This window comes from Vombatus ursinus, unplaced genomic scaffold (assembly GCF_900497805.2).
Source record: "Vombatus ursinus unplaced genomic scaffold, bare-nosed wombat genome assembly UNPS02014784.1, whole genome shotgun sequence".
Classification (NCBI taxonomy): domain Eukaryota; kingdom Metazoa; phylum Chordata; class Mammalia; order Diprotodontia; family Vombatidae; genus Vombatus; species Vombatus ursinus.
Genome location: NW_020954562.1, coordinates 4,334,807 through 4,350,146, shown reverse-complemented (window position 1 = coordinate 4,350,146; position 15,340 = coordinate 4,334,807).

The window sequence follows — 15,340 nt, the reverse complement described above, 5'->3', positions numbered from 1 at the left end:
CACACACACACACACACACACACACACACACACACACACACACACACTCTAAACCCTCCACCAAAGTCACCCATTCAGGTTAAGATGTTCCAATTCCTCCTGGATTCTCCTGGCTTATGAATATTATCACCCTTCCTCCTCTTGATGGCCTCCAAAACAAAGTTAGATTGTTTTGTTTCCATAGTGGTGGTGGTTGTGATTGTTTTTAAAGCACCTTGCTAACACTTGAAGGTTAATGTAGAAATAAGCTACATGTATCCTGTACGTGCCTATTTATTTATGTTTGGTTTGTTTCTCCCATTAAAATGTAAGTTCCTAAAGAGGATTATTTTGTTTTTTCTCTCTATCCCCAGAATTTAGCACAATATCTAGCACACATTACATCTTTAATAAATGCTTATTGATTTATTGGTTTACAATAAAATGCCAAATTTAGGGAATTTAACATCAGGATATGTGCTACTCTGATGCCTCATCTTAGTGTGAAATGACATGGTTCTGCTGAAAGGCTAGGCAAGTGGAGGTTCCATTGTGGCAGATCCTGCCTTCCAAGTTGGAAGGGGTCTGGTACCAGTCTGGTGATGCACTGTATGTTTTCTATGTGAAGACCAACTCAGCTGTGTTTAGAGAGGCACATTATTAACTTGGCCACATGATGACGAATTCTTCAATTATAGCAAAACTATCCAAGACTATCCACCAAGTCACAGTTTATTGATGAAGCAAGTATCTAACTGATGGAAATCCCAGATCCTTGAGATATTGGAGAAGGTACAGAATAAACAAATCAGAGAGTCCAGAAATTGTCATAATTTCTCCGTTCTAGCCATGGAATGATGAACTCATGCCTCCTAGTTAAACTTGACCGCTGCCATTTATTGGTATCTGGACTGGCCTCCACAAAGAACCACCATCTTAACTCACAGACACACTGGTCCTCATTCACTTCCTAATATCTGACTTCATTCTGCTTTCCAACAGCCTGGTTTCATACCTCAGTTTCCTAAGTCACAGCTTCAATGCACCAGATTTTACCACATTAGCAAGTCTTCTCCCTACGGTTGTAAAATGATGGATGCCCCACAGTGCCCTTTACCTACAATATTAAAGAAAAATATTCACGTTTATCCTCAGGGCTATTCAAGGAAAGCCACAATCTAAGTTTACAAGATAGTCTTGGGTCATAAAGAAGGTAATAGAGGTAAAGCAGGAAGCCAATCAGTGAGTTCCAAGCCAGGAATGCCTAAAGAAGGTAACAGATGCTCAAAGTCAACAAAAGCCAGGCTTGGTAGGGGAATCAAGGTATATAGAGTTCTGCAAAGGTTAAACTTAAGGCATAAAAAGAGCTGCTGCCTCAGGCTTTCCTACCTAGTTTTACACTGGGTAGTCAGGCTTGTTCACATACTCAGTGGTACCCATGAATTTATGACTTAAGATGCACAGAACAATAGACATGTAATTTCCACCAATAAGCTCCTCAGTCTATCATTTAAAACTCTCCACAATTCCTCCTACTTACCTTTCCAGTCTTATTTCTTTCATTCAGCTATCTCCTACCCAAGACCTCTCCGGATCTCCAACCCCCTCCCAATGGTTAGTGCTTTCCTACTCTTGAAATCACTGTGTATGCCTTTCTTTCTGTATAGATACTGTACGTATACACATACACACACACACACACACACACACACACACACACACACACAGGTGTCCCCAGCACTTAGCACAGTGTTTTATACATAGTAGGCACTTAATAAATGTGTCTTGAATTGAACTGTGACTGCAAAGGAAGGGTCATTTCTCCACAGGGAGTCTGGATTCATTGATCCTGTACAAATCACTGGGTTTCTCATGTGTGGACTCAGCTCAGCACTAGGCATGTTTGATAAGGATGGGGGCTGTCCTTGTCACGGTAAATGCCTTGAGAGATTGACAATGACATTGGCAACAGTCCTACAGAAGTCTGATTGCAGCAACATGAAATGCTACCAAACATGAATTATACATAGTGTGCTGTGGGATCTGTCACAAACCAGGTAAATGGGAAGTTAAAACAATTACCCGGCAACTCCAGTCAAACAGACAGACCACCAAAGCCAGGCTCTTAACCTGGAGTCCTCAGAAAAGGTCCATGGCTAGAATTTAGGGGGACCATGAACTTAGATGGGAAAAAATATGTATCATTTTCATTAATTATTTTCATAATTAATTTCCTTCAACTGCAATTTAGCATTTCCTTCAATTATTTAAAAACATTATTCTGAGAAGTCCATAGGTTTTGCTAGACTGCCAAAGTGGTTCATGCCACAAACAAGGTTAAGAACTCCTGTTCTAGGCCATCTAAATGGAGGTTATGATCTTTCCTCAACCACAGAGGTTTTTGTCTCTTCTCAGATCTATTGTCTTTATTCACGCCTTTGACAGTTTGTAAATACAAAAAGGAAGCTCTTTGCTTTCTCTAATACTAAAGCGATTACCCAGCCTTTTCTTAGCAAAGATTAGTTCATAAACCTAATCCACAAATTCAAATAACTCTGCAATCATCAGCTGCTTCTTAATTCCGCCCTTATTATTTTAAAAGGCTAGAAATAATAGCAATGACATGGATCTCCACTTGGTAACAGAGAAACAGACCCATAAATACTGAACTTCAGATCATGCCAGCAATGGGAGTGTTTAAAGGATTTACTCCTATGTGTGCTTAGAGCATCTATCCATCATTTGCATTTACAAACATATTAATAGAATGATAAATATATCAATGGCTAAAAATAATACTCCTTCAGCAAGCAGACGTTGCAGCTGGTGCCACATTCTCCACTGTAGATGCAGCTGTTCTGGGTTGTTGTTTGGAATTTGACATTTCAAAGTTGATTTGTTGAAGGTAATTCAACCATTTTAAAAAGAAATGCCATACTGGAAGGAACAGAAGATCATCACATTTCCAAGGAAGAAAGAGAGAGAGAGAGAGAGAGACAGAGAGAGAGAGAAAGAGAGAGAGAGAGAGAGAGAGAGGAGAGAGAGGAGAGAGGGAGGGAGGAAAGGAAGGAAGGAAGAGAAGGGAGGGAGGGAGAAAAAAACCTAGGAATGAAGGAGGAAAGAGAGAAAGAAAAAGAAAGAGAGAAAGAAAGAAAGAAAGAAGGAAGGAAGGAAAGAAGGAAAGAAAGAAAGAAAGAAAGAGAGGAAGAGAAAGAGAGAAAGAAAGTGAGAAGGGAAGGAGAGAGAAAAAAGGAAAGAAGGAAGAGAAAGGAGGGAGGGAGGGAAGAAGAAAGGAAGGAAGAAGGAAAGAAAGGAAGAAAAAAGGAAGGAAAGAAGAAAAGGGAGAGAGGGAGGAAAGAAAGAAAGAGAAAGGAAGGAAGGAAGGAAGGAAGGAAAGAAAGAAAGAAAATGAACAAATTGTTTATTCCACAAATTTAGGCACATGGAATTGGCGCAGTGGAAAGAGTGCTGGATTTGGTGTCAAAGGACCTGGGTTCAAATCCTCTGCCACTTACCATCTGTGTGACTCTAAGCATGTCACCTCTCTCGTCTACAAAATGAGGCTGTTGACCTAGATGGCCTCCAACATGCCTTTCAGCTCTAAACCTATGATCCTATGAGATAAGAATTGCATGGGGTAAGTGTCACAAATGAGAAAATCCTTCTTCAAGTCATTCTGAGGGCTAAAATTTACATATTTTTTCAAAGTAAGGGATAACTTAGCTTAATATGGAGAAGGCAATGACCAACCACTCCAGTATCTTTGCCAAGAAAACCCCAAATAGGGTCACAAAGAGTCGGACACGACTGAAAATGACAACAGCAGCAAAAGCTTAATCTAATATTTGGAAACTAAAAAAGAATTCCCAGCAAAGCAAAATTCAATTCAGTACAATCCAAACATAAATCCACACCACATGAAGACCAATTAAAGGAACCAAAGATATTTGCCCTGAAGAAGAAAAGACTCGGGAGGTGGGACAGTGGTCTTCTAGTATTGCAAAGGCTGCCATACAGGAGGGAAATTGTGCTTGATCTGTTTGGCACCAGGGGGAAGAACTGTGAGAAATGGGTAGAAGTTGCAGAGACAGATTAAGCTTGATGTCAGTCAAAACTTGCTAATAATTAGAGCTAAATCGAAGCGGAAAGGGCAGCCTCAGGAAGCAGTGGCTCTTCCTCATTGGTTGTTTTCTAGCAGAGGCTGAATGACAACTTGTCTGGTATATTGTGGTGGGAATTCCTTTTCACGAATAGGTCAGACTAGGTGGTCACTGAGATGCCTTCCAATTCTGAAATTCTGTGACTATATAGACCCTGGGAGGAAGGGGAGGGAATAAGCATTTGTATATCATGTACTATGTGCCTGGCACTGGGCTAAATGCTTTACAAATATGATCTCATTCAACCCTGCAACAACCTTTCAAGGTAGGTGCTGCTATTATGCCCATTTTACAGTTGAGGAAATTGAGGCAGACAGAAGTTAAATGACCAGCTCATGGTCACACAGCTAGTGAGTGTCTGAGGGCGTATTTGAACTCAGATCTTCCTGAGTTCAGGCTCAGACTTCTATCTGCTGCATCACCTAACTACCACTGGGAAATAGGTATGAGGCTTACACACATACACACACACATACACACACACACACACGTGCAAGCACGCACGTTACCCTGGGCAAGTCACTTTACCTCTGTTTGCCTCAGTTTCTTCATCTGTAAAATGGGGATAATAATAGAAACTACCTCCCAAGGTTGCTGTAAGGATCAAATGAGATTATAACTGTAAAATGCTTAGCATAGTGCCTGGCACATAGTAAGCGCTATGTAAGTGGTACTTATTTATTATTATTGTTGTAGTTGTTTACTTTAAAGCATTTTTTAAAAGTTGTTATCTTTTTTAAATGAGCCCAAGGAGGAAAAAATTAGCAATATGTAAGATTATTACATTTTTTTCAGTAACTCTAAGGGACAAAATTTGAAAGAAATATATTTTATTATTCTCATTTTTGGTCTGTGTTCTAAGATGGTTTGGACGTTTGGGTAACTGCAGAGAGGCAAGGAGTCAGAAGACCTGGGTTCTGGTCCTGTATCTTCCGTCTAAGTAGCTCTTGGACCTTGGGCAAATCACTTTGTCTCTTGGGCCTCAATTCCCTCGTCTATAAAATAAATAGGTTCAACTAGAAATGTCTATAGAATGTTTTTTCCAGTAAGTGTTGGCTCATGCTCTCAACTGCGCCCCCTTGTGGCCAGCAGCGCACGTCTGTAAGTCTGTCTGAAGTCAGTTGTACATATGTTGAAGAGGTTCTCTGTATGTGAATTCACTGTTCCATGTAGCCTCCCATTAACTAGGAGGAGTCTCATTACTTAGTACTCCTTTTACCTATGTGTTTACTGATTTCTGTCCATATCTATGTTGCTTAGAGACTCGTTAGTAATTTGAAGAATGAACTGTTTCCAAGCTTTTTTGAATAACCATTTATGCAAAATTAGTGTCAGTTATAAATGATTTATGTCTCATCATCCCTATGGATCTCCACCAGTCAATAGTTCACTGACATAGTTCATCATACCTTCAATAATACATTCCTGACCTTGACTTGAAATAATAAAAATTAATTTCTTTGAAAATATTTCTGGGAGTCAGAGATCTTATTGGTTCTTACTGGATTTATCCTCAATTGACCTGCCCCAACCCCCCATAGACTCATAGAATTTTTGAGATCATGTAGTCTTCATCATTTTTCAGGGTGTCCCAAAAGTCTTAGTACAGTTTTAGGCCTAAAACTGCACTAAGACTTCCGGGACATCCTGTATGTATGATGAAATTAAGGTCCAGAGAAGTTAAAGGATGTGCCAAGGTCCCAGAGTGAATCTTGAATGAGGTTTTACCATAACAAGATTGTCTCTATAGGAGAGAGAGTCAGTGTGAAGGAGTGGATAGAGGGCTAGCATGTTTTCAAATTCCACCTCTGACATATACCAGCTGTGTGCCTCTGGGTAAGTCCCTTAAATTCTCAGTGCGTGCACTTTCTAAGACTATGAGTTATAAAAGGTGCTGAGTTGAATTGGTGGAAGGGGTTTCCTCATCTGGGAATGCCCTATACCAATAAAATCACAGGGATAGTCCATATTCTCTCTGGCAATGTCCAGACTGGACCACTAACAGCATATGTGTCTGTAATTTGCCTAGAAGTCATCCATATACCTCACTTTAAAACTTCTGTGATCTCCTTAGCCTGGCTACTCCCTCCACTAGTGCAGCCCATTCTCATCCTATGTAATCTTTGTCTGTCTTCCTAGAAATATTCCATGTAGTACCAATGAATTAGAGGCCTTCCTCTGGTCCTTTTAATAATTCAAGCCTGTGATTCAGTTGCTCCATTAATGCATCTTCTTATTGGCTGTCAGACAAAGAACCCATATTTAAAGTAACAACCCAAACTAACCTTTGTGGATGGCTTAAAACCTAGGTGATTCTCAGCACCTTCTGCCGCCATTTCCACCATCATCACTGATGAACGATGCAGCACAGAACTAAAAGCCATTTTGTATTTTTGTTTAGGTCGCTAAGACTAAAAAGAAAAATCATCACTATCAAAGTCTCAAAGAAGTGGCTGACCATTTACCATTACCATTACCTCATTAAGGTGACCTAATCAAAGTAAAGAGCCTAACTAAACTTCGTAGGGGTGGTCCTTAGATAACCTATGAAGTCCATTGCCAGGACCCTACTTGAAGGCTTTCTAGTCTGCTATGGCCTTCTGGAGTTGTGCTCCATTAACACAACCCTCAGAGAACCCAGGGTCATCTCTTTGCCATAATGACGCATCATGATATGACTTTATCTGCATGCCCAAAAATGCCACCACCACTACTACTACTCGATCTACATTAAGTTGACCTCAGTTCATTGGACAATCCTTTTCTTCCTGCTCCACATCATTCATAGCGAGACAGACTGTCTCTTGTATGGATATCAAGGCTCTATACATCCCTTGCTCTCCTCTCGTGACCAACCCATCTTTTTTTCCAGTCATATATTTCTCAGATTATATTCTTCACACTGCTTCACCTGCATCATTTCTATCTATAATACCCTGCATCCTGCTCATACTCACCCATTGCCTGACACTTAAAGGAAAAAAAAAAGATTCATTCAAAGAAAAACAAACATCAGTCTCTTGTTAATCAAGTAGAATCTGTATGATAAAACAGCAAATAATTTGTAATATATTTACCTAGAAAATGATTTCTGGCCATGTTAATAATTCCCTCCAGGTTCACTACTAGCTTAACCACATACACCTGAAAGTGTAGAAAATGGTTCCTGTCTCTTACACAAATATTACTCATATTTCATATGAAGAAATTGCTAGCATCTTCATTCCCTTAACAAATGATCCCATTTAAAAGGGCTCCATTTTTTATCAATCCTATGTTCAGCATTCATATTCTAGGCATCTGTAATTAAATCTAGATGTATTTTAAATTTGTATTCTCAAAGGGTTTGAGAGAGAGAAATTCTTAGCAATTATATGACTTTCACCAATTTCAGTAACTGTCAGAAAGAGGTTTTTCTGAATTTGAGTGAATTTTTAATTTTAGTGATGTCATCATGTTGGTCATATGTGACCCAGAAAAAATTCTTAAAAAAGAAGAAAGTTAATTTACTTTTTTAAAAAAAGGCATAAGGGAAATATAATTCCCCATCAGATTATTTTTTAAATAGGGGTAAGGGTGGGGGAAGGGAATAGAGGAACATCTGATAAAACTGTATTTAGAAGCCAGACTTCTAATTAACTAATTAAAAGTGGGTTAATGGAAAACCTAGTAAATTAATATTATCTTTATGGTATATTGAGCCAATTCAATCAAGGTCTTTCTCAGAGTCATTATAAATTAATAACCACATTCTTGATCAATAAGGGTTTTGACTGCAATATTTGAAACCATTTTTTAAAAATTAATTTTAGTAGTAAAGAAGAGTAATGCACCTAGGTATATTATAAATATAGGAAAGAATAAAATGTACACAAAAGCAAAGCAATTTCTAAAAACAATACACATGACTCATGTTTTACAGCTATTCCCAAATGCATTCCTTCCAAATGAAAAGTAACTATTTATCTTATCTATTATGTTGTATAAAGTTAGATGATCATGTTCATGGCAGGGAAGTAAAACTGTTTAACTCTCCAGCCGTCTTCTCATCAGCTGCCTTACAACCTAGAACAGAGAGTTTGTCTTTAAGAACTTAGCCCTTTTAGCTCCAAAATTCCTGCCCTGGACCTCCCTCTTGCTGCTGCCCACTTCTTTCCACCATGCTGTCACAATCGGTGAGTGTCTCACCTCTATTGAACCAGTTTGACTTAACCCAGCTCCCTTTTTACCATCCACAACATGAACTTTCTGTACCCCCCTCCTCTGAACTTCACTAATCCCTCGCCCTTTCCAGTTCTGGAACCATTATCAAATCAATGACACCATGGTTCTTGGAAAGGAGAAACTTATTCCCATAAGGTTCCACCAACTATCTCTGTAAACTTTTCAGACCAAAATACCCTCCACCCTAGTCATCACTGCCCTCTGTGTGTTGTCTCCTCCTAGGATGTAGGCTACTTAACGGTAGTCAATGTTACCAATTTTGTGTTTGTATCCCCAGTGCTAAGCACCTGTACTTGGAACTAGTAGGTGCCTAATAAATGTTTTTTCATTCATTTATAGATTCACAGATTTAGAACCTGAGGGACTATACGGACCATCAGGTTTAATTCCTTCATTATATAGAGGAAGAGTTTGAGATCCAGAGGGTTGTAACTCCCCCATGGTCACATAGCTACTAAGTGATATTAGTGGGATTCAAACCCAAACACACTGATTCCAAATCCAGAATCTTTCCACTACAACAGAGAGACCTTGTAATTAACAATCTTTAAAACAGTTTTAAATAATCCCTTTTGTTCTTTTTTATTTTTTAATTTTAATTTTAGTTTTAGTTTCAAATTCTCTCTCTCCCTCCATTCACTCCCCCACCCATTGAGAAAGCAAGAAATATGAGGTCCATTATGTATATGTGAAGTCATGCAAAACATATTTTCACATTATTGTTTGTTGTTCAGTTGTTTTTCAGTCATTTCTGACTCTTTATGACCTCATTTGTTGTTTTCTTGGCAAAAATACTACAGTGATTTGCCATTTGCTTCTCCAGTTATTTTACAGATGAGGAAATTGAGGCAAAAAGGCTTAAGTGGCTTTCCCAGGGTCACACAGCTAGCAAATGTCTGAGGTCAAATTTGAACTCAGGCCTGGCACTCTATCTACTATACCACCTAGCTGTCCCATTTTCACATTAGCCATGTTTCGTTTTTGTTTTGTTTTGTTTTGCTTTGCTTTGTTTTAAAAAGCAAGAAAAATAAAGAAAGGAAAAGAATATGCTTCAGTCTACACTCTGAGCCCATCACTTCTCTCTCTGGAGTTGGAAAGTATGTTTCATCATGAGTCCTTTGGAGTTGTAGTGGATCATTGTATTGATCAGAGGTACTAAGCCTTTCACGGTTGACCATTTTTATAATATTGCTGTTGCTGTGTACATTATTCTCCTGGTTCTGCTCACTTCACTTTGAATCAGTTCATATACATATTCCCAGGTTTTTCTGAAACCACCCCATTCATCATTTCTTATAGCACAATAATATTCTATCATATTCATATGCCACTTGTTCAGCCATTCCCCAAATGATGTATCCAATTCTTTGCCATCACAAAAGAGCTGCTATACATAGTTTTGTACACATGATTCCCTTTCTTTTTTCTTTGATATGCTCGGAGTATAAACCTCATAGCTGTATCACTGGGTCAAAGGGTATACACAATTTTATAGCCTTTTGGGCACAGTACCAAATTGTTCACCAGAATGGTTGGACTAGTTTAGAGCTGTACCAACAGTGCATTAATGTACCCATTTTCCCACATCCCCTCCAACATCTGTCATTTCCTTTTGTGTCACCTTAGCCAACCTGATAGGTGTGAGATGGTACCTCAGAGTTGTTTTAGAGCATTTTTTCATATGACAATTGATAAATTTAGTTTCTTCCTCTGAAAACTGCCTGTTCATATCCTTTGACCACGAATCAATTGGGGAATGGGTTTTATTTTTGTAAGTTTGTTTCAGTTCCTTATATATTTGAGAAATGAGGCCTTAATAAGACCCCTTTGTTCTTCAAAGACTCAAAGGTCACAGGACAATAGATTTAGAGCCGGGAGGAAACTTAGAGATCATTTATTCCAACTCTTTCATTTTACAGATGAGGAAACTGAGTCCCAGGGAAGTGACTTGGTCAAGATCACACAACTAGTAAGTGGCCGAGCCAGGACTTAAATCTGAGTCTTCTGACTCTAAATCCAGCTCTCTTTCCCTTGTGCCACAAAGTTCCCCAAATCTTGCTGAGGTTTATTTTTAAGATGTAATGGTAATCATTAACTTTGACTAATTTCTTTGTACCTGGTGCAGAGTAGGAAAGAGGCTTCTCTGCCCTTTCTCTCACATTCTGCCTTTCACTTAGATCCAAAGTCTTAGATATCCAAAGCTGGAATAAACATTAGAGATTTAAAATAAAAATTTTTAAAATAGGTAAATGTTTTCCTCCTCCCATCTCCCAATGAAAGTGCTGATAATGTCAATGGAGCCGCCCATTCCCCACTCTGCACAAGAGCAAAGCAGATAATCTTTTAAAACAAATAACACAATGAAATATGCAAAATCAAATTCATTAGAATAAAAACCAAGTCTCTCCATGTTCCATTAATTTAAAGGTTCAGGGCATTTGCAACCAGAGTAACTGAAAAAAGCACTGCATTTACGATCAAAGCACTTGGGTTCTAAATCTGGCCAAACTTCTTGCTTCGTGAATCATCTTAGAAAAGTTGATTGATCTCTTTGAGCCTCAGTTTCCTCACCCATACAAAAAAAGGAGTTTTACTCAGTGGTTTCTAGGATCCCTACCAGCTTTCTTTATAGTAAGGGACTTGTGTCCAAACAAAATAATTATCACTAATCCTATTCACTGCAGTCTAGGTGTGAGATGCTAGCCTGTATAAATTTCCATTGATGTGTGGATACACAGGAAATAACTGTTCAGTTCTTCATGATATGTGGTGGCTTGGATTTCTGCAGACAGAAAGAAGGCCCTGCCTAAAGCAATGTGGCTCTCCAAGGGTGTGCCTTAAGGCTCAAAGCTATATCATGAAATATTGGATGTTAGATTATTTCAGGAGAAAAGAAAATGTGTAAGTCATTTTGCTTAAAAGATTTTTATTTATCCAGAACACATATTATGGAAAATATAGCATTCTCAAAATAAAACAAAATTTGACGAATACAAATAGATACTAATCTCAAAACCCCATCAGACTTTAAATCTAGAAAGAAATTCCAAAATGACTGTTCTTACCAAAAGAACACTGGGTATATTTGAACCTCCCTACATTCCTGTATTATTACCACCTTGGACATTAAGTGTGCCATGGTTTCTCACAGGGAAAAAAAAAATGTGTGATGAGAAAAAAAACATGCTTGGATTTAGAAGTAGAAGTAGAAGTGCCCAAACAATTCAGGTGTTATCCCCTTCTCCACTGCATCTCCTGTGATCAGAATGCTGACCCCCAAGTATAGCATGGAAGCTGGGTATTCTCTGTCTGCCAGTTTCAGGTGGGACCAAATAATGAAATGGACACAGGGAAGGGTAAAAGTAGTTTAATATGTATAGGAGAAACTCTTCAGTTGTAATTAAATTTTGTGAAAGTAAAAATGTGGCCAGAAATCACATTATAATAATGGTAGAGTTATTTAGTATTCCACAGAGCGATTGAAAGACATTATTTCATTTGACCCTCACAGTCACACTGTGAGGTGAGTGGTGCCAATCTTATTACTCAATTATTTTTACAAAGAAGAAAACTGAGGCTTGAAGTGTTTCAGTGACTTGCCCAAGGTCACACAACTAAGTATTCCACAGCCTGCAAAAGGTGGTAGTGTGGGTATAACCAAGCTGAAGGAAATGGAGTAGCAGAGCTGATCCTCCCTCACTACTGAATGAGGAATTAGCCAATATAAAGGAAGCTGTAGTGGGTTAGAAAGAACACTATACACACAGTCTTTTCTTCTCTTAGCTGCCTATCTTCCTGAGAAGTAACAATTGTGAGAAGAGTTTAAGGTGGATTTGAACTCCCTGTCATAGCTCTTTTATTTTATACTTTTCTCCAACACCGATTGTGCTTTAATTCTATTATTTTTATTTGTATATACACCTTTTCTTCTAGGTGACAGGTCAGAGTAGAAAGAGCACTGGATTTGGAATCAATAAACCTGGGTTAGTACTCCTCCTCAACTTTTTGCCTGTATTGCCAAGTCCCTCAGGGTCTCCTTTTCTTCATCTGTAAAGCGGGGGTAATATATTTGCATTATCTACTTTACAAGGTTGTTGTGGTGAAAGTGCTTTTGAACTATTAGGGCACTATAGAAATGTGAGCTATCATTATTTTAGGCTTCTTGCAGTTGAGGATCATTTCTTATTCTTTCTGGTACCCATCGCTGGCCCAGACAGTACACTGTATATGGAATACCAGTAGGCACCTCCTAAATTTTTGTGGAATGTGTGAGTGGACATGGGAAGCTTCCCCGCCAGAGCTGGGCCAGATCATGCAATATCTTGGTCACAGCAACTCATGAATTCTGTTTACAAAAGTATTGTAGGAGTTCTTCAGACCCTCCAAAGGAGTACACATTCATTCAAAATCAGTCTCTTCAAGTACTGAACTGAGTGAATGAATGAAGATGTCTGAAGATCCACTTCTTGGCAAGCCTACCAGATAAAAACATCCGTAGCAATATCCTCTTCTCTCCACTCACACATCTGCTACACACTACTCACAGCTAGAGTTCAACCCTACTCTTAATTTACAATGCACAGTTCCAAAAAGTTGTTTACTTATACAGCATGGCACCTACACTGTCAAGGGACCAGAGAGAGCACCAGGTACACAAGACCCTTCATTTTGTCCAATATGTTGTAACCAGATCAATAAAAATACTGTTTCTAGGGACTGCCCATTAGCTAAGGAAAACTGATCTATCCAATCGAGTCATTTGTAATGGTATTAGTTGTAAAAGGATCTGATACATGTGTCAATAAAATGGTGTGGGTTTTTTTTTTTTTTTAGACATAGTGGAATCCTATTCCCATGCTGCTATTGGGAGATAGGACTGATGCTCAGGTTATTGGCTAACCCTGTTATATCAGACCTCACTTTGTAGGTGTTAATGGTATCGACAACTCTAGATACCAACAAGGTGTTGTATGATGGCTATACAAGTCCTCTAAAAGTGGAAGTAGTAGAGTCACCCTCTGGAAAGTCATGTTAACTCTTTCAGGTAATGCAGCTCCCAAGGACTCCTATACATAGATTCACAGCCCATGAGAAGTGGAAGAAAAGCAACAAGCATTTATTAAGTACTTATTATGCACCAGGCACTGAGCTAAGTGCTCATTTTATCTTCACAGCAGTTCTGGGGTGCTATTATTACCCCCATTTTCCATTTTAAAAAAAACTGAAGTGGACAGGAGTTAAGTGACTTGCCCATAGTCACACAAATAGTTAAATGTCTGATGTTGGATTTTAAACTGGGGTCTTCCTGACTCCAGGTCCAGCACTCTATCAGCTGTACAACCTAGAGATCTCAGAGATCATGTCCAGAATCAAATAGCCTTCAGTCAGGTGCACTTAAAAAAAAAATTAGCACACTATCATCCACTATGCAAAGGAATTACTTAAGGGAAATAGTGTAGAGATAAGAGGTGAGTGAAGTATAGTGCATAGAGAGCTGGCCTTGGAGTCAGGAAGACTTTGGTTCAAGCCCCATCTCTGACATCAAGTGGCCTCCTCAATCTGAGCAAGGCACTTGAAGTCTCAATACCCCTAAGCAGCTCTATCAGACTCAAAATTGCAGAGAAGGTGCTAGTTTACACTGGTAGAGGAAGTTTCTCTCCCAGAGTCCCTTATGTCAGTAAATTCACAGGTTCATATTGGGGGGGAAAAGGCCAGGGATTTATTTTTTCTTTGAAACTTTTTGCTAATAATACTATTTTTGAATTAGAAACAAACTGATTGCACCAGTATGCAAACTCCAAGTAGATAAGCAGATCAGCCCATAGTCACAGAGTAGGTGTAAGAGACAGGATTTGAATTCAGGTAAGTGGTGACTCCAAGACCAGACCTCTGTGCATTACACCAGCCTGCTTCTCATAGATCGAGACAATTAAAGTATCATGACTGTGGGCTCAGTGTTTGTCACTCTCTGGCAGTCCCTTAGTTACACATGTATGTAAGTATGTATGTATATATGTATGTATGTATGTATGTAGAGAGTGTGTGTGTTGTTATTCATTTGTATCTGTTTCTTCATGATACCACTTGGGATTTTCTTGGCAAAGATACTGGAGTGGTTTGCCATTTCCTTCTCCAGCTCATTTTTCAGATGAGAAAACTTAGGCAAACAGGGTTAAGTGACTGGCCCCAGTCACACAACAAGTTAGTAAGTGTCTGGAGCCACGTTAGAACTCAGGATATGTGTGTGGGGGGGTATATGTGTATTTTTATATATGTTTATATAATATAAATAAACATATATGAAAATACACACATATATATTCATTAAGTGCCCATCATGCACTACTGAATGTGGTTCCCTCAACACCTGTCGTGGCAAATCATTTAAGTACTAGGAAGAGCCTTCATGCACAAGGTGTTCCTTTGACTCACAGCATTCGCCACATAGAAATACATCTCTGGGAGTCACATTTTCTTTACTTCTTAACTTCTCTGCCCCTGATAACCTACCTCCCCACTCAGATGTATATCAACTGGGGTAGAAACATAAACAGCTTTGATTCCCTTTTTAGAACCACAAACGATTAAAACGAACAAACCTACAGAAGATAATAGGACTGACAGGGGTATTCCAAGATCCAGAGGCTCGGAAAATCAGCAGAGATAACTGGAGATCGCTGCCCTGGGTGCTAGAAATCTCTGTCTTGGTTTCTCCGGAGCTGAACATCAGAAAATACTTGGGAATTTGCAAGGCCGGGGCTCTATCCGAAAGTCTACTTAGGGTCCTTAAGTAAAAGGTGAGTTATTTCTCCACCTCTTAAGTGCTGGTGCTACCAAGTGCAGCATTTTGGAAAGGAGGTGGATCTAGGAGCTCGTCCTGTCAAGGACACAGCTGTTGACTGGAGTGGTTGGCTGGAGGGAGGGGGTAGAAATCGGAGGTCTCTCTCCACATCCCAGTGTCGGTCTTCCGGCTCCAG